This window comes from Odocoileus virginianus, chromosome 33 (genome assembly GCF_023699985.2).
Source record: "Odocoileus virginianus isolate 20LAN1187 ecotype Illinois chromosome 33, Ovbor_1.2, whole genome shotgun sequence".
NCBI lineage: Eukaryota > Metazoa > Chordata > Mammalia > Artiodactyla > Cervidae > Odocoileus > Odocoileus virginianus.
In genome coordinates, this window is record NC_069706.1 from 7933855 (window position 1) to 7959704 (window position 25850).

Sequence of the window (25850 nt, forward strand, 5' to 3'; positions counted from 1 at the left end):
GCAAAGGTCAGGTGGTTCAAAGGGACCCAAGAGGTTGGGCAAGGAGGCCACGTGGTGGATGCAGGGGGGTTGAGCACAGGAGTGGACAGGATGAGGCTGAGTTTTGGAAGGTGAAGGAGTTTAGATTTTATTATAAAAATAGAGATCAATAGAAACTTCCTGATTGGGGAATAACAGGATATGTTTTACATATTTGGCTGTGTCACAACTTGTGGCATGTGGGATCTTTCCTTGTGGTATATGAACTCTCTAGTTGTGAAGTGTGGGCTTATTTGCACACATAGGAATTGAACCTACATTCTCTGAATTGCAAGGTGGCTTCTTAACCACTGAGTCAGTCAGTTCAGTCGCTCAGTCATGTCCAACTCTTTGCAACCCCATGAATTGCAGCATGCCAGGCTTCCCTGTCCATCACCAACTCCCAGCGTTTACTCAAACTCATGTCCATTGAGGCGGTGATACCAACCAACCATCTCATCCTCTGTCGTCCCCTTCTCCTCCCACCTTCAATCTTTCCCAGCATCAGGGTCTTTTCCAATGAGTCAGTGCTTCGCATTAGGTGGCCAAAGGATTGGAGCTTCAGCTTCAGCATCAGTCCTTCCAATGAATATTCAGGGGTGATTTCCTTGGGGATTGACTGGTTGGATCTCCTTGCAGTCCAAGAGACTCTCAGGAGTCTTTCCAACACCACAGTTCAAAAGCATCAATTCTTCGGTGCTCAACTTTCTCTGTGGTCCAACTCTCACATCCATATATGACTACTGAAAAAACCATGTCTTTGACTATATGGACCTTTGTCACAAAGTCATGTCTCTACACTGAACCACCAGGGAAGTCCCATAAGATCTGTTTTGTTTTCAAAAGCTCTTTGATACCGTGCAGGGAATAGAGTGGAGGGGGCAGGAGTGAAGCGGGAAGGTAACTGAGCAGCCGTCCTGCTGCGAGGTGATGGGGCAGAGGAGGTGCAGGGAAGTGAGGAGCTAGTCACTTGCATGAAGGTGGGGTTGCCATGGAAACCACCTCCGTGTTCACCAGTGGATGCATGAATCAACAAGATACAGTGTATGTATACAACAGAATATTATTCAGCCACGAGAAAGAAGGAAACCTTGTTATTTGCGACAACACGGATGGGCCTTGAGGACATTACACTAGGGAAATAAGTCAGGCAGAGAAAGACAAATCTCACTTACATGCGCAGTCTAAAAAAGCTGAATTCATAAAAACAGCAGAATGGTGGTTGCCAGGGGCTGGCGGTGAGGGTATGGGAGCGATATTGAAAATGCAAACTTGTGGGTTTTCCTGGTGGTCCAGTGGTTAAGAATCTGCCTGGAAACACAGGGGACACTGGTTTGTTCCCTAGTCTGGGAAGATCCTGCATACCATGGGGCAACTAAGCCCATCACCACAACTACTGAGCCCATACCCTAGAGCCTGTGCTCCACAAGAGAAGCCACTGAAATGAGCAGCCCTTGACCGCAACTAGAGAGTGACCCCCCACTCACCACCACTAGAGAAAGCTTACAGCCAGCGGTGAGGACCCAGCACAGCCAACAATTTATAAATAGCTCTTTAGAAAATAAAATACAAACTTGCAATGAGAACATACAGAAGTCCTGGAGATCTAATGCCCTGTATTGTGATTACTACATGATAATCATCAGGTTTGCTGAGAGACTAGATCTTAGTTATTCCCACTACAAAAAAGAAATTGTCATTATATGATATTATAAAGGTGTCAGCAAATGCTACAATGACATTGTACCATATATACAATGACAGTGCTACAATGACAGTGCCATATATAAATGTATCCAATAATGTATTAACAAACCAACAGGTTGTCTACCTTAAATTTATACAATGTTACATGTCACATGTATTTCAGGAAAAAGAAAGCTGGTGTGTCCACGTTTTGCTGGTGAGGAAGAGGTGGCTTGTGAGTTTTGGGGTTAAGTGGCTAAGAGATGGGCGACCAGTGGAGGAAAACCATATTGGGAAGGGTGCTTAGAATTTCTGAGTCTGGGATTGCTTATCTCAGTACTAAGACACCAACTAGACATTCAAGTGGGGAAGTGGAAGCAGAGAAGGATGATGATATGAAGAGAGAAAAAGGGAACACAGAGAAAGGAAACCAATGAGGCGAAGAAGCTAAATCCCCTCCAGTCTTTTCCTGTGGTACCTGGATCGAGTTCCCTTTTTGTCTCCACATGCAGGGCACAGGGTGGAGACTTAGGCAATCCCCTTATTCTCTTCCCAAACCTCTAGCTCCCTCCTATTGAACTCTGGTCCAAAGCATGGCTTTGGCACCCTACACATCTGTGTTCAAATCCAAGGGTTACGAGAGGATATCCAGCAAGTAATGTAACCTGTCAGAGCCTTGGTTTTCCCATCTGTAAAATGGGAATAATAAGCCCTACTTCATGGGGTTATTGATCCAATGACAGCTAATCTTTATTTGAGCGTTTATTTCATTATGTGTATTATTGCATCCAATTCATAGCCGTAGGTGGTGGGGACTATTGTTCTCATCCTAGCGATGAAGAAAGCAAGGCTCAGAGAGGTTACATGACTGGTCCAAGACTCTACATCTAGAAACTAGCAGAGAGGAGATAACTTTCCCAGTCACTGGTCAGTATCCAAGATGGGACCAAAACCGGGACGTCAGATTCCAGAGCCTGTCCTCTGTTCCTGCCTTTAAATTTTCTTTTAATTTATTTAAAACAGATTTTTGGCTGTGATGGGTCTTCTCTTCTCTAGTTGTGCAAGTGGGGGCTATTCTCTAGTTGCAGTGTGCGAGCTTCTTGTTGCCATGGCTTCTCTTGGGAGCACGGCCTGTCGGTGCGTGGGCTTCCATAGTTGTGGCTCGAGGGTTCTAGAGCACAGGCTCAGTAGTTGTGTGTGCAGTTAGTTGCTGTGCAGAATATGGGATCTTCTCAGACCAGGGGTCAAACCAGTATCCCCTGCATTGCAAGGCAGATTCTTAATCACTGAACCACCAGGGAAGCCCCCATTTCTTCCTTTTAAGCCCAGTAATGGACTCATCGGAGAAGGCAATGGCATCCCACTCCAGTACTCTTACCTGGGAAATCCCATGGATGGAGGAGCCTGGTAGGCTACACAGTCCATGGGGTCGCTAAGAGTTGGACACGACTGAGCGACTTCACTTTCACTTTTCACTTTCACGCACTGGAGAAGGAAATGGCAACCCACTCCAGTATTCCTGCCTGGAGAATCCCAGGGACGGGAGCCTGGTGGGCTGCCATCTGTGGGGTCCCACAGGGTCGGACACGACTGACGTGACTTAGCAGCAGCAGCAGCAGCAAGACTCACGCATGCTAAGTCGCTCCAGTCGTGTCGGACTGTTTGTGATGCTATGGACCATAGCTTGCCAGGCTCCTCTGTCCTTGGTGTTCTCCAGGCAAGAATACTGGAGTGGGTTACCGTTCCCTTCTCCAGGGGATCATCTTTGAGCGAAGGCTCCCTCTTTTCCCAGACAGACCAAGCCTTGCCAGTCTGCAGGAAGTGAGGAAGACAATGGAATACACATCTCAGCAAGTTCCTCCACCCCTGAGCTTCGTCCTCAGTGAAGAAAGTGTCCCCTCAAAATAGGAATTAAAGCTAAGATGTATTTGGCATCAGCCAAGAGCCCACACAAGAGCTAAACATAGCATGAGGGAGGGGACCGACTCCTTGAGGCGGAACAGGAAACTTCTTCTAATTCATTCTCTTTCCAGCCTGTGAGACAGCGAGTCTGTCGTAGGCAGGACAATTAAATTGAAATATGGCCCAGCTAAGCATAAGAGCTGTTCTAACCGGAAAATCAAGCCACACAAGGGCTAACTTTGCGGGGAGGTAGGCGGAATGAGGTTCTTGAGGTGAGGTCTAACTGTCTTGGTCGTGTCAATTTCAGAGCTGGTGGGTGGCCTTAAAAAACCCCCAATCCCCAGACCCCACTGAGATTGTTATTTAATAATAAGAGATATAGTCAGTAACATTTTATAACAGCTTTGCAATTAGCCCACGCCTCTTAGGCTGTATGTCATTTCCTATGAAAATGATGGGTTGTGTCTGTCTGCATCCCTTACCTCAGAATGTGAATATCCACGAGGATGGTGCTGGCTGTGGGGGTGTCCAGCAGGGTGGAGAGGGCAAAGCTGTGGCTGGCCCCCTTGCCAACATCCCCTGGCATCCCTCCAGCACTGCAGAGAGGAAGCTGGTTGTCTTGAAGTGGAAAAGACAGCTCAGGAATGCCAGGAGTGGGCATCTCTTCTAATAGTAACTCCTGGGACTCAGAGATGTTGGAACACAGAGCTAGTGAGGGGGGAGAAGAAAGCTTAAGAGATGCACCTGCTTCTTCAAATGAAAGAGCAAAACATTCCTGAGGACCACTTGGGGGAGACCCAGACACTTGGAGATTGCTGCTCTCTGAAGCCATCATGCTATGGACTGTAGACAAGGGATGGCCCACCAGGCTCCTCCGTCCATGGGATTTCTCAGGCAAGAATACTGGAGTGGGTTGCCATTTCCTGACCCAGGATCGAACCCACCTCTCTTGCGTCTCTTGCATTGACAGGCAGATTCTTTACTGCTGTGCCACCTGGAAAGCTCCAATAACAGCTGCAGCTAATATCTATTTTCAAATGAATTCGCATTTAATCTCCATAAAAACTCTGTAACAGAAATGCAATTATGAGCTGCTTTTTACACATGAAGAAGAAACAGACTCTAACAGAAGCGAGGATGGGTCTAGGAGGGCTGGAGTTCCAGAGCCACGCTCTTCCTTGTTACTGGGGTTGCCATGGTAACACCTGGGTGGGAGTAGTTTATGCTTGGGAGGAAGAGAGGATGCCTCCACGTCACCTGCTTTATAGGAAGGGGTGGAGGGCAGTGATGGGGGGAGCTACCCGGTTGAATGCCAGTGGTGGGGGCCCTTCATCTCCTCCTTGCCAGCTGCCTTCTTTCAAATCTTTAGCACTTCAAGAAATATTTTAATATTATGTGCAGAATGGATAAACAACAAGGTCCTACTGTATAGCACAGGAAGCTATATTCATCATTATCCTGTGAGAAGCCATAATGGAAAAGAGTATGAAAAAGAATATATATAGATGTATGTATGTGTAACTGATTCACTTTGCTACATAGCAGAAATTAACATAGCATTTTAAATCAACCGTATGTCAATAAGATAAATTTTTTAAAAAGAAGTATTTTAAGTCCATACTATGTACCAAGCGGGCTTTCCCAGTGGCTCAGTAGTAAAGAATCCAGCTGCAATGCAGAAGACGCAGGAGACATGGGTTCCATCCCTGGGTTGGGAAGATGCCCTGGAGGAGGGCCTGGCAACCCACTTGTCTGGAGACTCCCGTGGGCAGAGGAGCTTGGTGGGCTACAGTTCATGGGGTCGCAGAGAGTCGGACACGACTGAGCCGCTGAGCACACGTGTATTAAGCCCCAAGCTGGGCTCCAGGGCACCGGCCAGGATCATAACCGACGTGGCCAGCCTTGGGTTGGTGGAGGGATGGTCCAGGGGTACCGCCACTCCCTCCGTCTGAGTTCCCCAAGTTCTGAAGCAGCCCCTCCCTCCGAGCAGGGGAAGGAAACAGCCAGCAGACCCACTTCTTTGTTTCCTTTCTTTCCGTCTTCCGACAGCCATACTTCATGTCTGACTGGGGAAGTGACGCTTCTCGACAGTGACGAATTTATGAGTTTTGACTGTTTGTGAAGTTGCCTAATTAATTCTTTATAGACTTCTATTGGTGGCAACTGAATTGCACTTTTGAGTTCAAGAGCGAGTTTAGATAAATGATGTTCTGCTCCCTTTGGAGACTCACCCTCCGTGCTCACGCTGTTCATCTCCCTGCTTTCCAGAAGCATCATTGCAGACATGCTTGGCAGGCAGCTTCCATGGCTGACAACAGCACCAGCATCTACCCCGGCGGCATGGGACCCCGGGTCATCTCCTGAGCAACCCGGGAAGCGCTCCCGAACCATCTCTCCCCCTCCTCAGCACCACAGGGGTTACTTCAAAATTTCCAGCAGGTGGCCTGCAACCGATCAGGAGCCCAAGGCGACTGAACATACCTAGGAGAGGTTACGGTGAGCCTCTGTCCAGAAAGAGAGGGAAAGAGAAGGGAGATGGAAGGAGGGAAGGAGTGAGGGAAGGAACTGAGACAGAGTCCGAAATGTAGTGCCAGAGGAAGGAAGGGAATGTACCTGAAATAAAGAAAGAGATAATAATATTCATAGCTAATATTTAGTGAGTGCTTGCTCTGTGCTGGGCACCACGCTGGGTGCTCCTAGTGGCAATATCATTTACTCTTCATGACGACCTTCCAAAGTAGGTCCTGTTGTTTTCTTTACTTTTGAAGTGAAAAAATGAGCTCTGAGACACCAAAGTGTTAGTTGCTTGGTTGTGTCCAACTCTCTGCGATCCCATGGACTGTAGCCCACCAGGCTGCTCTGTCCATGGGATTCTCCAGGGAAAAATGCTAGAGTGGGTAGCCGAAGAAACTAAATACATTTTTAATTGCTCTGGTTGAGAGACAGGGAGGCAGAGAGGGTATGAGGAACCAAAAGAAAGAGAGACTGAGAGAATTCACACTTGCATTCACAGAGATGCTGAGAGAGAGACGGAGAGAAAATGACCTCCAGAAAGAAATGACATAGTTAAAAGAAATCCCCAGAAAGAGGTTGAGATAACTGACATGCACAGAGAAAAACAGAGAGAGAGATGGAGAGACACAGAGAGGACTTTTGCAAGGAGATGACTGTCTCTTCATGCAAAATGAAAATTTCTGGGGACAACAGCGTGTTTTGTAATGACAGCACACAGCCAACACTGATAGACAGCTTTCTTTCTTCTTTTTGTTCAGTTCATATTACCATTCGTGTTCTAGAAGTGGTGAAGCACATTCCAGAGCTTGCGATGGGCTGCGTAGGTTTTGGAGGCCCAGGTACTTGAATTCAGGGCCCTGACCTCAAAGCACTTTTTCCCAATGGAGGGAAGCTAGGGGATGCAGCTGGGCATTTTGCAGGGGTGCGTGGTGGCTGATGGAGGTGAAGGAGGGGTTAAGGGTGGAGGTTGTCTGAAGTTCTTTCTGTTCCATCCATTCCGGGCCTTCCTCATGGCTGGTGACCAGAGAGCTTGGTGCAGGCAGGGAGCTGGGGACACTGATGGCCTAAGGGTTGAGACCTGTGCTATGTATGTGGGATTTGTGGCTACTCCTTACAATAGGCCTGTGCATTTGGAGTGTTGTTCTTCTTATGTAGAAAAGGGGGCACAGCTTAGGTGGTGGGTGGTGGGACAGTGACTGGAGCCCAGTGGCCTAGATTCAGAGCCCTTGGCCTTGATCATTGAAGCCGAAGAATGGGACCAGTGTCACATGTGAATGGACCCTGGAGGAGCCACAGCCATGCTTTCAAGCTGCCTCGCTGGCCCTGTTTGCAAGGAGACCACAGAGGACATGGGCATCCATCAGATGGACAGGTCAAATGTCTGTGGCTTTTAGTAGGGAAAACAAATCTGAATTAACTGGAGTGCAAACCCTTGCAACTTAATTCCCCACCAGCTGCAACCAAGCAATGCTGATATATCTGTGATTTTTGTCCCCCACCCACTTCCATCATCCTTGACCCCATATGCAGAAGATTAAACACTGTTGGACCATTTCCAGTTGAAGTCTGCTCCCCGGCATCCGTAATGCTGGGGATCAGAGAAGGGCAAGAATCCATCTTCTCTGTGTCCTTGGCTTTGGAGCTACAATCAATCCAAAGGTCCCTCTCACAGGTCAACAGGAGATTTGGAAACAAGATTATTATCAACAACAAGAAGAGTGGGTCCCAAGGGCATAGCCTTAAGCTTCAGGAATACATCAGAGCATCTTGGAGAGGAATGATAGAGTGGCGGGTGAGAGCTTGGGCTGTACAGAAGGACACACCTGTTGGTGAACTTGCTGACCTCTGCCACTTATGAGCTGTGGGTATCTTGAGCAAGTGGCTAAACTTCTCTGAACGGCAGTTTGGTGTCACATCTTGGCGTTTCATCCTCGCATGAAACACAGAAGCTGCCTGAATCCCAGTCTTTGCTTCTGCACACAGTTAATCATCTCCTTTATTGTGGAGGCGAAGATGACATTAGTATGATCCCCAAAGATTAGGAAAGTTTGTCAGGGATAGGATGGTCAGGAAGGGCTTTCTGGGTGAGGCAGAACTTCTGCTGTAATCCTCCTCATCACCATTGTTGTCATCATCATTATCACGTTAATGATCACCTCTCGAGTATTAGCTATGGTCTTTGTTGTTGTTGTTTAGTCACTCAGTCCTGTCCGACTGTTTGCAACCCTATGGTCTCCTCTGTCCAGGGGATTTCCTAGGCAAGAATACTGGAGTGGTTTGCCATTTCCTTCTCCAGAGATCTTACTGACCCAGGGATCGAACCCGCACCTCCTTCATTGGCCAGCGGGTTCTTTACCAATGAGTCACCTTTGAAGCCCTATTTATGGGCTTAGTTCAATTCATTCATTTAGTTGTGTCTGACTATTTGCAACCCCATGGACTGCAGCACGCCAGGCTTCCCTGTCCATCACCAACTCCCGGAGTTTACCCAAACTCATGTTCATTGGGTCAGTGATACCCTCCAACCATCTCATCCTCTGTCGTCCCCTTCTCCTCCTGCCTTCAATCTTCCCCAGCATCAGGGTCTTTTCAAGTGAGTCAACTCTTCGCATCAGGTGGCCAAAGTATTGGAGTTTCAGCTTCAGCATCAATCCTTCCAATGAACACCCAGGACTGATATCCTTTAGGATGGACTGGTTGGATCTCCTTGCAGTCCAAGGGACTCTCAAGAGTCTTCTCCAACACTACAGTTCAAAAGCATCAATTCTTCCATGCTCAGCTTTCTTTATAGTCCAACTCTCACATCCATACATGACTACTGGAAAAACCATAGCCTTGACTAGATGGACCTTTGTTGGCAAAGTAATGTCTCTGCTTTTCAATATGCTGTCTAGGTTGGTCGTAACTTTCCTTCCAAGGAGCAAGCATCTTTTAATTTCATGGCTGCAGTCACCATATGCAGTGATTTTGGAGCCCCCAAAAATAAAGTCTGCCACTGTTTCCCCATCTATTTGCCATGAAGTGGTGGGACCGTGATGGGACCATGAAGTCATAGCAAACACCCTTGTCCAACAACACAAGAGAAGACTCTACACATGGACATCACCAGACGGTCGACACTGAAATCAGATTGATTATGTTCTTTGCAGCCAAAGATAGAGAAGCTCTATACAGTCAGCAAAAACAAGACCGGGAGCTGACTGTGGCTCAGATCATGAACTCCTTATTGCCAATTCAGACTGAAATTGAAGAAAGTAGGGAAAACCACTAGACTATTCAGGTATGACCTAAATCAAATCCCTTATTACTATCCAGTGGAAGTGAGAAATAGATTTAAGGGACTAGATCTGATAGATAGAGTGCCTGATGAACTATGGATGGAGGTTCGTGACATTGTACAGGAGACAGGGATCAAGACCATCCCCAAGAAAAAGAAAAGTAAAAAAGCAAAATGGCTGTCTGAGGAGGCCTTACAAATAGCTGTGAAAAGAGGGAAGCAAAAAGCAAAGGAGAAAAGGAAAGATATACACATTTGAATGCAGAGTTCCAAAGAACAGCAAGGAGAGATAAGAAAGCCTTCCTCAGTGATCAATGCAAAGAAATAGAGGAAAACAACAGAATGGGAAAGACTAGAGATCTCTTCAAGAAAATTAGAGATACCAAGGGAACATTTCATGCAAAGATGGGTTCGATAAAGGACAGAAATGGTAGGGACCTAACAGAAGCAGAAGATATTAAGAAGAGGTGGCAAGAATACACAGAAGAAATATACAAAAAAGATCTTCATGACCCAGATAACCACAATGGTGTGATCACTCATGCAGAGCCAGACATCCTGGAATGTGAAGTCAAGTGGACCTTAGGAAGCATCACTATGAACAAAGCTAGTGGAGGTGATGGAATTCCAGTTGAGCTATTTCAAATCCTGAAAAATGATGCTGTGAAAGTGCTGCACCCAATATGTCAGCAAATTTGGAAAACTTAGCAGTGACCACAGGACTGGAAAAGATCAGTTTTCATTCCAATCCCAAAGAAAGGCAATCCCAAAGAATGCTCAAATTACTGCACAGTTACACTCATGTCACATGCTAGTAAAGTAATGCTCAAAATTCTCCAAGCCAGGCTTCAGCAATATGTGAACCATGAACTTCCAGATGTTCAAGCTGGTTTTAGAATAGCTCAACTGGAATTCCATCACCTCCACTAGCTTTGTTCATAGTGATGCTTCCTAAGGTCCACTTGACTTCACATTCCAGGATGTCTGGCTCTGCATGAGTGATCACACCATTGTGGTTATCTGGGTCATGAAGATCTTTTTTGTATATTTCTTCTGTGTATTCTTGCCACCTCTTCTTAATATCTTCTGCTTCTGTTAGGTCCCTACCATTTCTGTCCTTTATCGAACCCATCTTTGCATGAAATGTTCCCTTGGTATCTCTAATTTTCTTGAAGAGATCTCTAGTCTTTCCCATTCTGTTGTTTTCCTCTATTTCTTTGCATTGATCACTGAGGAAGGCTTTCTTATCTCTCCTTGCTGTTCTTTGGAACTCTGCATTCAAATGTGTATATCTTTCCTTTTCTCCTTTGCTTTTTGCTTCCCTCTTTTCACAGCTATTTGTAAGGCCTCCTCAGACAGCCATTTTGCTTTTTTACTTTTCTTTTTCTTGGGGATGGTCTTGATCCCTGTCTCCTGTACAATGTCACGAACCTCCATCCATAGTTCATCAGGCACTCTATCTATCAGATCTAGTCCCTTAAATCTATTTCTCACTTCCACTGGATAGTAATAAGGAATTTGATTTAGGTCATACCTGAATGGTCTAGTGGTTTTCCCTACTTTCTTCAATTTCAGTCTGAATTGGCAATAAGGAGTTCATGATCTGAGCCACAGTCAGCTCCCGGTCTTGTTTTTGCTGACTGTATAGAGCTTCTCTATCTTTGGCTGCAAAGAACATAATCAATCTGATTTCAGTGTCGACCATCTGGTGATGTCCATGTGTAGAGTCTTCTCTTGTGTTGGACGAGGGTGTTTGCTATGACCAGTGCATTCTCTTGGCAAAACTCTATTAGCCATTGCCCTGCTTCATTCTGTACTCCAAGGAGAAATTTGCCTGTTCCTCCAAGTGTTTCTTAACTTCCTACTTTTGCATTACCGTCTCCTGTAATGAAAAGGACATCTTTTTGGGGTGTTAGTTGTAAAAGGCCTTGTAGGTCTTCATAGAAGCATTCAACTTCAGCTTCTTCAGCATTACCGGTCGGGGCATAGACTTGGATTACCGTGATATTGAATGGTTTGCCTTGGAAACGAACAGAGATCATTCTGTTCTTTTTGAGATTGCATCCAAGTACTGTATTTCAGACTCTTTTGTTGACTATGAGGGTTACTCCATTTCTTCTAAAGGATTCTTGCCCACAGTAGTAGATATAATGGTCATCTGAGTTAAATTCACCCATTCCAGTCCATTTTAGTTCACTGATTCCTAAAATGTCGACGTTCACTCTTGCCATCTCCTGTTTGACCACTTCCAATTTGCCCTGATTCATGGACCTATCATTCCAGGTTCCTATACAATGTTACTCTTTACAGCATAGGACTTTGCTTCCATCACCAGTCACATCCACACTGGGTGTTGTTTTTGCTTTGACTCTGTCTCTTCATTCTTTCTGGAGTTATTTCTCCACTGATCTCCAGTAGCATATTGGGCATGAACTGACCTGGGGAGTTCATCTTTCAGTGTCCTATCTTTTTGCCTTTTCATACTGTTCATAGCCCTGCCCATCAGAACAAGACCCAGTTTCCCCCTCAGTCAGTCTCTCCCATCAGGAAGCTTCTATAAGCCTCTTATCCTTCTCCATCAGAGGGCAGACAGACTGAGAACCACAATCACAGAAAACTAACCAATCTAATCACATGAACCACAGCCTTGTCTAACTCAATGAAACTGTGAGCCATGCCATGTAGGGCCAGTCAAGATAGATGGGTCATAGTGGAGAGTTCTGACAAAACGTGGTCCACTGGAGAAGGGAATGGCAAACCACTTCAGTATTCTTGCCTTGAGAACCCCATGAACAGTATGAACAATATGAATTATGGGCTAGCATGACACTAAATGATCCACATATTCTGCATTTATTTCTTGGAGACATTTTGAATTATTTATCTCACCTGAGTTAGGTCCCTGGGTTGGGAAGATCCCCTGGAGGAGGGCATGGCAACGCACTCCAGTATTCTAGCCTGGAGAATCCCCGTGGACAGAGGAGCCTGGCGGGCTACAGTCCATGGGATCACAAAGAGTCGGACAGGACTGAGCGACTAAGCACACATAAGAACAGAGTCTGAAGCTTCAGGATTAAAAGTACCTTGTTCAAGGTCACAGAGGTGGAAAACAGCAGAGAGGAAAGCTCAGATCCACCTGACTGCAAAGTTCAGGTAGCCCTCGGAATAGACATTTATTTCCCACTTTCCTCTCTTACTGAAGCTGTGCAATGTTTGTAAGGCCTTTTCCCTTTGAAATTGGATTGTACTTTACTGCTGGCTTCTGTTGTAATTTTGGAGATAATTCATCTTCATCACCGGTATCTCTTTCACTAGCACCAGCTTTGCCAACGTCGGTTTATGTTATTTGTGGTCATAATGTTCCCTCCGTCTCTCTGCCAAGTAGTTAATGGTGTATAAACACATGCTTAAGTGCACCCAAGGATCTTGCTGCTAGATTGTCCTTTGGTAGAGTGACAATTTCCATTGTTCTGGGAATACAGGTCCCTGAATTATCAGAAGAGTGTGTCTCTCCATGGAAGCCACATTGAATTGACATCATTACACTGGCTGCTGCTCCACGGAAGACCATTTTCCCGATTCCAGTAACAAAAGACCTAAGTGGGTTGGTCCCTCTGCATTTTTTAATAAGAAGACTCTTTGGTTTTTCAATAACAAAGCTCAAGTTGAATCATCTTGGGCAAAAAGCAATTTGTTCAAAGGATACTGTGGCATCTCAGAGAATCCAGGGAAATGTTGAGAACATTCTGTCTTCATGTAAAGAATGGGCTGGGACTTCCATGGTGGTCTGGTGGTTAAGACTTCATGCTTCCAATGCAGAGGGCTTGGGTTCAGTCCCTGGTTGGGAACTAAGATCCTGCATGCTTATGGCATGGCCAAAAATTTAGAAAAAAAAGTATGAAAAAATTATTTAAAAAAGAAAAAAAAAAATGGACTGCTCTAGGTACCAAAAAAAGGAGTTGGGGGCTCATTCCTCTTGAATTTTGCAATGAAATCCTGAGAGCTGTGTTAGGTAGGCTTCTCCTCTGGTATGTGCTCAGTCACGTCTGACTCTGCAGCCCCATGGACAGCAGCCCACCAGACTCCTTTGCTCATGGGATTTTCCAGGCAAGAATACTGGAGTGGGTTGCCACATCCATCTCTAGAGGATTTTCCCGGCCCAGGGATCGAACCTGTGCTTCTTACATCTCCTGCATTGGCAGGTGGATTCTTTACCACTAGTGCCACCGGGGAAGCAGTAGATCTCCTCTGGATCTACCAGTATTTCATGCTTACCTTCAGTCCTTTGTTGGGGCCTAACTTGTACCAGTTCACAAGAATCAATTATTTAAAATTTAAGGAAACTCATGCATCAGTACGTATACTAATTTCAAATCAGTCATAGTGGGAGCATTTATACCTTGGGAATTTGCAAACGCTGCCTTTTTTTTTTTTTTTGGAGAGATAGTTTACCAGCACCCTCCCTGCAACAATAGACGACACATGCATTAATTATCTAAAGTCATGTTTAGGACAATACACTTTAAATCAGACTCCCTGGGCTTGACATCTTTCTGTGCTACTTCCTTGCTTTGTGATCAAGTTTCTTAGCATGTCTGAACCCCAAATCATTCACCTGTAAGAGGATAATAATAATTCTATACCAAATAGGGTTTATTATGAGGATGGAGGGGCTTCCCAAGTGGCTCAGTGGGTAAAGAGTCTGCCTGCAATGCAAGAGATATGGGCTGATCCCTGGGTCAGGTAGATCTCCTGGAGGAGGAAATGGCAACTCACTGCAGTATTCTTGCTGGGATAATTCCATGGACAGGGGAGTCTGGCAGGCTACAGTCCATAGGGTCGCAAAGAGTCGGAATGATTGAAGCAATTGAGCACACACAAACACACACGCACACACACACAGGAGGATGAAGTGAGCTAATATCCATGGTACCTGGCCCGTGGGAAGTATCTTGTGTATGTTAATTATTTTCCATCCTGCCTTCCAATTGTCTATTTATTTGTTTACTGTATTCTGGGACCTCAATGCCCCCACACAGTTCTTAGGACAGTCAACACTGAAATGTTCAATGAATGGATGAAGGCAGGAGGGTGGAACCATGGGAAACGCACATTTTGGCTCTCTAGTATGTCTCCAGCATCCAGAACTGCGTCTGACACATAGTTGGTGCTCAGTGTATATCTTTTGAAAGTATTAATAGATAGATAAACCCTAAGTCTTCTTTTGGGACACTTTAGAGATAATCTGAACACAGATGTGTCTGATTCCATCATCCATGTCACTTTCCTCCTCTTGGTTCCACGCCTCGCTGTGCTTAGTCATTCGGTTGTATATGACTCTTTGTGATCCCAGGGACTGTAGCCTGCCAGGCTCCTCTATTCATGGGATTTTTAATTCAAGAATACTGGAGTGGGTTGCCATTTTCCTCCACTAGGGCGTCTTCCCAACCCAGGGATCGAAACCACATCTCCTGTGTCTCCTGCATTGGCAAGTCTGGATTCTTTAGCTGCTGAGTCATCAGAGAAACTTCTCTGCAATTTATCCATCAACCATATTCCTGAGAATTCTCTGATCCCTCTCATGAAGACTAAGTGGCAGAACCTGTAGAAAAAAAGAATGATGTGCCTTTTGCATTCAGCATTTTAAACTTCACCCTCTTGGTGATTGTGGTTTTTTCTTTTTTGCTTATTCCTTTCTTTTTGGCTCCACTGGGTCTTTCTTGCTATGCACACGCTTTCTCAAGTTGCAGCGAGCAGGGGATACTCTCCAGTTACAGTACCCAGGCTTCTCATTGTGGCAGCTTCTCTTGTTGCGGAGCATAGGCTTTCGGGTGTACGGACTCAGTAGTTGCAGCTGGTGGGCGCAGTAGTTGTGACTGGTGGGCTCTAGAGCACAGGCTCAGAAGTTGTAGGCTTAGTTGCCCTTCAGCATGTGGGATCTTTCCAGACCAGAGATTGAACTGATGTCCCCTGCATCCCCAGGCAGATTCTTAACCACTGGACCACCAGGGAAGCCCCTGTTTTCTTTTTTGAAGTGAGGGAGATCCTTGGGAAGAACTGAGAAATAGAGATCTGTGGCCATGATGTAAGGCTGAGCAGACCTGGTGACTTTCATGGGAAATGGCCGCGGCAAGCCCAGGGTCTCTAGGCACGACAGCTCCATGTCCAGAATGCAATCGGCATGCACAGAAAGCCACTAGGATGTGTTTCCACCCCATGTTTAGAGATGGCGAGATGACTATATGGGCTCACTTAAGAGTCTGGCAGAGCTTGGGATGCTCAGCAGTGTGTCTGGCAGGGCCAAGATGACGTCACTCATCTCTGCCTTCTGCAGGCAGGGATGGAGGAGGGGAGCCTCTGCTTGGTTCAGAGCATAGCGGGCTCATGGTTGATTCTTATTCAGTTAACTAAACGTGTGCCTTCTGTACTAATGACTTAAGGGCTGTGAGCCTTACACAAGAGCCCACTGAGTTGCATTCCTGATGCTTCCTTTCTTGACCTAGAGCTACAGTGGCTAATTGAAGCATACCGTGCAGAGAGTCTCTTGAGCGGAAACCAGCTGCCAATCCTGCAACAGCCCAGACTCACTGTCCGGCTGGTAATCTTTATTCTTCAGTTGTTTGCTAGAAACAATCTGCCAAAGGAGAAAGGTGGCTTTATTTATTTATTTATTTTTGCATCCCCCAAATGAATTTGAGTGCAAATTAGTGAGGCTACAAAGCTAATGTCAGCCTGGACTCATTTTCTGGACAGAGGACCTGGAGTTTATAGTCTTAGGTTACAGAAGTGCAGTGTGCATGCATGCTAAGTCGCTTCAGACATGTCTGACTGTTTGCGACCCTATGGACTATAGCCCACCAGGCTCCTCTGTCCATGGGAGTCTCCAGGCTAGAATACTGGAGTGGGTTGCCACGCCCTCCTCCAGGGGATCTTCCCAACCCAGGGATCAAACCCGCGTCTCTTATGCCTCCTGCATTGACAGGCGGGCTCTTTACCACTAGTGCCACCTGGGAAACCCATAAAAGTGCAGCAGCAGTATTCAAACCCAAATGTGGATTTGTGTTTGGAGGTCAGACTTTAGAGGTCAGTCTCCTCCTTAGCTAGTTCTTCCATTGTGTTCAATACCTTGAGAATTTTTTAAAAATTTTATTGTATAGTTAATTTGCAAGGTTGTGTTTAATTTCTGCTGTATAGCAAAGTGACTCAGTTACACATATACATATATATGTATTCTTTTTCATATTCTTTTCCATTATGGTTTATCACAGGGTTTTGAATGTAGTTCCCTGTGCTATACAGTAGGACATTGTTGTTCATCCATCTTATACATTAATATAATAGCTTGCATCTGTTAATCTCAAACTCGGAATCCTCCCTTCCTCCATTTCCACCTGCTTAGCAACCACATGTCTGTTCTCTGTGTCTACAAGTCTGGTTTTGTTTTGTATATATATACATTCATTTATGTAATATTTTAGATTCCACACATAAGAGATGCCCTATAGCAATTTCTTGAGATTTAATGCAATTGACTTCTTTACTGGTGTTCTGCCTTGTTCCAAAATGAACTGCCAGCCACCCTGGGATGACCTGGAAGCCCCTGACACCAGCTCATAAGAACCAATTGTTAATGCAGTCAAGAGTTTTGTGAGTCAGTTGTTGAACCATTCATTGGTGACTTCATGGTGGAGAGTCTTTACATCATGGAAATTAGCAAACTCTACAAAATCAGGCTTTTCAATATCATTGGAGAAGTGATTTACGAGTTCACCTCCACTGTAAAACTTCATGCATAAACTATACAGAGTCGTATTTAAGAATATGAGCTTTGGAATTAAACTCTGTCGATTTGATATCTAGCTTTGGAGCATAGTCAAAAATAGGCTTTGACTCTTGGGTATTAGACAGTGCCAAGGATGTATTGTACAACAGGGGGAATATAGCCAATATTTTATAATAACTGTAAATGGAAAGTAACCTCTAAGAATTGTATACCAATAAAAAAAATTTTTAAAGACGTAAAAAAGTCCATTAGCTTGACCTAGTGTGTAATGGTACTCAGTAATATCTCTTCTTGTTTAATGTTCAACAATAAAAAGAAAAATGCTAATAATAGTAATTTTTATTTTTGCATTCATGTTTTGCCATAGACAGTATTTTAGGTATTTTATATTTTTCATCATAAAAACAAATATATGAGGCAAGTATTAACATTCTCACCTTAAAGTAAAGAAAAATATAGTTTATGTAACTTCCCTAATCATAGAAAGAATCATGGACAAATGGAATTTGAAACAGGGTTCTACATTCACCTTGCTCATGGTGGAGAAGTTGGAATACACAAAAGCACTGAAAATAGAATTATCTAATAAGTTTATTAACTGATTAACAATTGCATTTCTTCTGATTTTTTTTTTTTGTGTGTGTACATGTCCATTGGATTTATTTATATAAACACAGGTTTCCCTGGTGGCTCAGATAGTAAAGAATTGTCTTTATCCCACAACAGAGGATGATCCAGCTCATAGTGTCAACAGTGCCAAGATTGAGAAATGCTTCAGTAAAGTGTGAAACACTGTATTATCATCCCCATTATACTGATGGGAAGAGTGAGGCACAGAGATCATCCCCATTATACTGATGGGAAGAGTGAGGCACAGAGGAGCTGAAGAGCATTCTCTAGGTTTTTCAGGCAGTAAATTGCTAATAGTGGATTCAGAACTCGAAGCTCACCTGCTTGCTCTCTGTGGCTCCCCACACTCTTGGGTTTAGTCAGAAAGACTGTTGGGGGATGAAGGGGGAGGAGGGAGAGGAAAACTGGGATTCAGGGCTATTTGGGGAAAATAAGGGCTTCCCAGTTAGTTCAGACAGTAAAGAATCTGCCTGCAATGCAGGAGACCCAGGTTTGATCCCTGGGGTGGGAAGATCCCCTGGAGGAGGGCATGGCAACCCTCTCCAGTATTCTTGCCTGAAGAATCCCATGAACAGAGGAGCCTGGCAGGGCTATAGTCCATAGGGTCGCAAAGAGCTGGACATGTCTGAGTGACTAACACACTTGGGAAAATAAAAGACAGGTGAAAGCTATGGTGAGTTGTGATTCTTAATTTTTGCTTAGATTGTACTGACAGCAGGCTTCCCCCAGGCCGGCTTCTCTGAGCCCCTGCTGTGAAAGTTCAGTTCTGTTAAATTTCCTCTGGCATCAGGGCCCTCCTTCCAGCTGCTTCCCGCTCTCCTCCATTGCTGGCGGGTTAGGAGTCCTGAGCGAGATTTGCTCTGACACGCTGCTTTTGCTAATTTTGCCTGAGAAACCGAAGCTGAGAGTTGCTGCAGCTTCTTCGGGACAAAATAGCATCAGTGGTCTTCCCACTGAGGAGGGTGGGGCTGGTCCAGCTATGGGGCCATTTGTAACTCAGTTTGCTTGGGGACCAGCTCCTTGTGGCCTTGGATGCTCCTGGGGGGCAGTGCTGGCTGTCAACTGAGTGATGAACCTTTGGAGATGGGAGGTGGGAATCAGCCTTTCCTGGGGCTGCCGTGTCAAGCTCTACCCTTGTTGCTGTGTGAGCAGGCGTGTGTGTGTGCTAAGTCGCTTCAGTTGCATCCGGTGGTGAGCAGGCAGTTGTGAACAGTTTGCTGTTTTGAATATGAATAGGCAAGGAGGAGCAGGAGGAGGCAGGGGTGGAATGGTATAAAGCACATGAATCAGATGGCTTTGGTATCTGTGTGATAGTAAGTGGCTGTACCTCTTTGAGCCTCACTCTTTACCTGTAAAATGGGGCTAATCGCACTTGGGGGTATTGTTGTGAGAATTGAACCTCTCTGTTTTTGCTTTTTAGTCACTCAGTCATGTCTGACTCTGTGACTCTATGGACTGCAGCACGCCAGGCTTCCCTGTCCTTCACTATCTCCTGGAGTTTGCTCAGACTCATGTCTGTTAAGCTGGTGATGCCACCCAACCATCTCATCCTCTGTTGTCCCCTTCACCTCCTGCCCACAATCTTTCTGAGCATTAGGGTCTTTTCCAGTGAATTGACTCTTTGCATCAGCTGGCCAAAGTATTGGAGCTTCAGCTTCAGCATCAGTCCTTCCAGTGAATATTCAGTGTTGATTTCCTTTAGGAAACTTGTTAGATATAGTCATAAACATAGATATTGCCAACATCTGAGAGGTTTTGGAGTCCTTTCTTATGAATAAAATCAGCTCCATTCTTTTCATTCTGGATGCTGTATTGAGGATTCTGAGACCAGGCTCTGACTTACCGGTTTATCAGGAAAGAGTGGCAGATTGATTAGTGATGTCTGACATGGGTGTAGGCGTGGGGAGGGGAGAAAAGTGTGTACCTGGCATTTCCAGGTAGATTCAGCCGCAGAGTGAATAGTCACTGAAACCATAGTACTGCTGTTGTTGGTTATTTAGGTCACTGTAAAGTCAAGTTAAAGAATACTTCTATGTTTGAGGGAGGCTAAAGTCAGAGAAGGAAGAAAAGTTGCCGATTTCTCTTAAATTGGCAGTTTCGAGTGATAGAATGGCCCTGCTGCTGAGAAGTTTAACATATATCGACAGTGGGTGATATAAGGCCAAATGATTGGCTACAATTATCTCCCTCCCTGGGAATTCTTCTTGCTGGGCAGGCTGAGAAAATTGTGGAGCCTGCAGAGTGATGGAGGCCCAGTGCCTCCTGGAGTGGCGATGAAGGCTGGATGGGGGATTGATGAGCCTGGGAGGAGATGGTTAGCTGAGTCACTGATCAGAGCGAGCCTCTTTTGCTAACAGCTGGCTGATGGGGAAGGGAGTTGATATCAGGAGAAAAAAAATGGGAAAATGCCTATGGTTGCTGAACATGGATTGGTTTTTTAAATATATTTATTTATTTAGTTTTATTTGTTTGTTTATTTGGTTGCACCAGAGCTTCCCAGGCGGCACTAGTGGTAAAGAGTCTGCCTGCGATGCAGGAGACCTGAGTTTGAACTCTGGGTTGGGAAGATCCCCTGGAGGAGGGCATAGCAACCCACTCCAGTATTCTTGCCTGGAGAATTCCATGGACAGAGGAAGCTGACAAGACCATGGGGTGGCAAAGAGTCATACAGGACTGAGCAACTAACACACATTCACACTGGGGCTTAGTTGCAGCATGCAAGCTCTTAGTTGCAGCATGTGGAATCTAGTTCCCCGACCAGGGACTGAACCCAGGTCCCCTGAATTGGGAGCACGGCATCTTAGCTACTGGACCACCAAGTAGGTCCCCACATACATTGGTTTTGTTTGCATTTCCAGACACTGCTGTTCAGGGAAGGGCATCCCACATTCCCTCTGGGGATCCACCCTCCTCCCACTCCAGCTATAGCTCCTTTTGCAGGTCTGGTCAATCAGCACATTGCATCCCTGGCCACCAAGATAGGTTTAGAGATGGCCACATGATCAAAGGGCTTCCCTGGTGGTTCAGACGGTAAAGAATCTGCCTGCAAGGCTGGAGACCCAGGTTTGATCCCTGGGTTGGGAAGATCCCTGGAGAAGGAAATGGCAACCCACTGCAATAAGTTGTCTGGAGAATTCCATGGACAGAGGAGCCGGGTGGGCTACAGTCCATGGGGTGACCAAGAGTCGGATACGGCTGAGTGACTAACACTTTCACATGATCAAAGCCCATCTGGGAATTAAGCCCAGGGAGTTTTCTGGAAGTATTGGGAGAAGAGTTACTTTCCATTAACCTTGCTAAATTGGCACTGTCTTCATTTAGGGTTGCTGAAGGCCATTTTGTCAGTACACGGGGAGAGCCTTTCCTGACAAGGAAGCCAAAACAGGGCAAAGTGGAGATGAGGACAGGAAGCAGATTGTTGACAACATCACCTGAGCATCTGGATGCAGCCACGCCTGCAGCTCATAGCAGCTGGATTGCCAGGTGCTTTCACCTTAACCAATTCATGGTGAATATTTTCATCACTGAAGAAAAGGGGGTGCTGATGAGCTCTAGCTAATACAATACCCACAGGCAATTTCCTCAAAGTCAAGTGATATATGCTGGCAGAAGAAAAGGTGAATGCTCAAGATAGAGCAAATACTGTGTTAGCTATGAGAAGGATCGCTTCCATAACACTGACAGCTGCTATTAAATAGCCCTGGACCAGGTGGTTTTCATAGTTATCACAGAAGTTAACAATCATCTCACAGTATGATCTCTGTTTTGCTCTTGAAGAAATCAGAAAGCTAAGAATTAGTGGTCGTGTCCAAGGTGACACCAGTGGGTTAATTACAGAGTTGAAGTTTTAGTCCAGCTCTGCCTGCCTCTAAGACCCACACTTTGCCACTGCACTCTGTGTGGCCTCTTGGCAGACATGCCGCAGTGTATGAGGGGAAGCAGAGGTGCGGGTTTGCCATGAGCTGGGCTCAGGGTTGGACACCCCCCTCGTGGGTATTCTCTTTTGAGTGAAGTAAATCTCAGGCCACAGAGACTGAAAAAACAAAAGATTAAGGAAATAAAAATCTGTAGGCAGAAAGTACAAAATCTGTTTGCCCTGATGCATGGAGCTTCTTATGCAACTTATATTAAAATAATTGATCAAATGGGTACAATTGGCTCAGGGAATACACAGCTGTGATGACTGGCTTCATCTTGCACCCCCCAGTGGGAATTCCAAGGAAATCCAGGAAGGATATTATTGCATTTCATCATCAAACCATTCCTGGAAAGCTCAACGGAGAGATGGAACAGGTTTAAGCACGTTTTGGTACCAGCTGGTATTTGTTGTTGCTCAATCATGTCCGACTCTTTGCAACCCCATGGACTGCAGCATGCTAGGCTTCCCTGTCCTTCACTATTTCCTGGAGTTTGCTCAACCTTATGTCCATTGAGTCAGTGATGCCATCTCATCCTCTGCCACCTCCTTCTTCTTTTGCCTTCTATCTTTCCCAGCATCAGGGTCTTTTCCAATGAATTGGCTCTTTCCATGAGGTGGTCCAAGTATTGGAGTTTCTAGCTTTAGCACAAATCCTTCCAGTGCATATTCGGGGTTGATTTTCTTTAGTATAGACTGGTTTGATCCCCTTGCTGTCCAAGGGATTCTCAAGTTTCTTCCTTGAGACCTTCATTAAGCACAAAGCACTAGTCTTAAATGGCATGGGGAGGACGGTGTTCTTATTTACATCGTGAATATTTTAAAGTGTTTTAAGGTTTAGAAAATATCTGATGCAATGAACCTCTTCGTCTATTTCTGTTTCTCATCGCTCTGGAGTCTAAATTCAGGAAAGACAGTGGCTGCTGTTAACTGTTTATGAAATATTTACTCAGTACTTGAAACCTCACTGTGTCACTTTCATCTTCTGCTGCCCCACCTCCCAGGGCCTCTGCTTCTACACATTTCTCTGGTCCCCTCCCATTCCATCAAATTCCCCTTCCTCTGCATTTTCTCCAAATTATCTCCTATTCCTTCAAATTCCAGCCTGTCTTCCCAGATGAGTGCTCTCAATACACATTTTCTTAGTCTTGGTGTTTCTCCTAAATAGATGTATCCCTTCACAGTTACACAGTTGCAATTAGGTAATTTTTTGATAATTTCCTATGGTTATTTGACTAATGTCCAACTCTAGTTAAGTTCCATTAGAATAAACATTGTGTCATTTGTTAAAATTGCTAGTCAATCCTAAAGGAAATCAACCCTGAATATTCATTGGAAGGACTGATGCTGAAGCTGAAGCTCCAGTCCTTTGGCCACCTGATGGGAAGAGCTGACTCACTGGAAAAGACCCTGATGCTGGGAAAAGTTGAGGGCAGGAGGCGAAGGTGGCGACACAGGGTGAGTTGGTTGGATGGCCTCACTGACTCAGTGGACATGAGTTTGAGCAAACTCCAGGAGATAGTGAAGGACAGGGAAGCCTGGTGTGCTGCAGTCCATGGGGTTGCAAAAAGCTGGACATGACTTAGCGAATGAACAACAAATTTTATTCCCAGGGTTTATCAAAGAGCCTTACAGACAATAGGTTCTCAATAAATATTTTACAGCATCCCTATGAAAAAGGCAGATAGTACTAATCAAATATTATATATGAGAAAACAGGCACTGAGAAGGCAGAACAGTCTGCTAGGTCTCAAATCCAGTCCTGTTTCACAAAGCTCTGCCCTTAACAGTTATGTTATCCTAATTACTTCTAGAAGTTGATCTTCTGTTTGGCAAGAGAAAAATGACCTGGAGCCATTTAAATCAGTCTGAAAATTTATTGCCCTTTCTTAGATCTAATTACCTCCATGGTATCAGAAGCCCTTCCTTCCTTTTTTATTAAAAAAAATAATTCACAGCCCTTCCTTAGATTGGTAACAAGACACTTTATAATCAAGTCTAGTGTTTCAAAAGCTAGCAACTAGCAAGTCACTGGAATTACCTGGAGAGATTGAAAAAAAAATTTGATGTCTGCATTGCACCACCAAAAGGTTCTGATTAGTTGGTTTGGAGTGGGAACTGGGTGTTAGTATTTTTTTCTGCCCCCCAATGGTTCTCACGTGCAGGCAAGTTGAGAATCACTGGTCTAACCTTCACCAGTTTCACTATCGCATCTCTTGCATCTCCACAGTAATGGATCCATCTTTGCTTCAATCTCTTCCTCCTATGAGCCATTTGCCTGTGTTTGCTTCTCCTCCTTTCAAGGCTGCAGGATCCATTCACACCCTGCCATTATTTTCATGGCACTCAGCATGCTGTATTCTAATCCATCACTTTATCATTCTAATTTAATTGTCTTGGTTGAGGTCACAGACTGGGTCTTGTCCAATGCAATACCCAAAGAGCCTACTTCATATCACACATTGTACCCATGAATAATATGAGTTTGTGAATTAATAAATAAATGAAGTGGAGGGATGATTTCATATATTTTCCTATTTCTCACCCTTCTCCATTTGAAACACATTTCCCAAAAGTCAAGGTCATGTAGGTTGAATATTTTAGTAGATCAGATCTCTCTTACTCATTCATTCAAATGTAAACCTCAATGCTAAGTGAAAGAAAGTGTTAGCTTCTCAGTCTTGTCTGATTCTTTGCGACCCTGTGGATGTAGCCCACCAGTCTCCTCTGTCCATGGGCTTTTCCAGGCAAGAATACTGGAGTGGGTTGCCATGTCTCCTCCAGGGGATCTTCCTGACCCAGGGATCGAACCCACATCTCCTGCACTGCAGGCAGATTCTTTACTGTCTGAGCCAGCAGGGAGCCCAATGCTAAGGTCATCGTCTGCTTTTGGAAAGGCTAGTTAGGGCTATTGGCTTACTTACAAGTTACCTGGCCTGGGGACACAGGCTAGTCCAGTGGTCCTCCAGCTGGCTGCCCATTGGCATCACTGGGCTGTGACCATGGTTACCATCTGGCCAGTTGCCACATACATGCACTGCAGGCCCTCTGTGTGTTGTGAGCTGAGGCAGCTATGTATTTCACGAGTTAACAGAGGAATTTCTCACTAAACACACCCTTCTCCTCTCTAGACATACCTTCTCCTCCTTTTTCTTACCCATCACCCTTCATCCAACAAGCATTCTAGAAACTGCAATTGGCCTTCTTTTCAAAAATGGGGGGCAGGGGGGAAAACAAACCCACTAGGAAACACCATATTTTCCGAGTTTTTCTAAATGATTCTTTCTCATCTCCATGTGGTACACTCATTCAATTACGGCTTTCATGAAAGAGCAAGAAAGGGAAGAAAAATTTTTTTTTAAAAAAATGACTTTTTCAATTACAGTCTGGCATGAATGTTTTGATACTGTTGTTTTGAGGATGAAAAAGAAGTTGTGCATGGAAATATATTATTGATTCCCGCCTGTTCTTCAGGGTCACACACTACTGATTAAAGCCCTGCACAGCCTTAACCTTTGCTCCCTTATCCCAAGGGAACAAATTTGTAGAGCTGCCAAGAAGCCAAACTCTGGCATGGAGATTTTAATGCTTGGTGAAACAGCCAGGCTGCAGAAGCTTAGAAAATTCCTATCAGTGGTAGGAGAGACCTCACTGGGGAGATGGAACGAAGGCAGATTAAGCTGACAGGGAGGTTTTGGATGCTAACAAAGTACCTCACTCTTTTCCAAGGACTCTGCCATCTCTTTCTCTGCATTTCTGTATATAGGTCTGGAGAGGCAGTGTAATTCATACATAATTTACTCTCCACTGCAAGCAACAAGAAGCCTGACTCCAACTGGCATGGGCAACATCATTCAGGGCTTTTTTGGCTAATGTAACTTGGAGTGGTGGGGGTAGAGTTATTTGCCTTAAGGACAGCTGGATCCGCGTGTTTGAAGATGCTCAACATTATTTTCTTCTTTTCTCCGTCTTTGGATTTTATTTTCTCCCACTGTAGATAGGGGGCTTTCCGTGCGGCTCAGTGATAAAAATCCGCCTGCCAATGCAGGAAACTCGGGTTCCATCCCTGGATCGGGAAGATCCCCTGGAGGAGGGCATGGCAACCCACTCCAGTACTCTTGCCT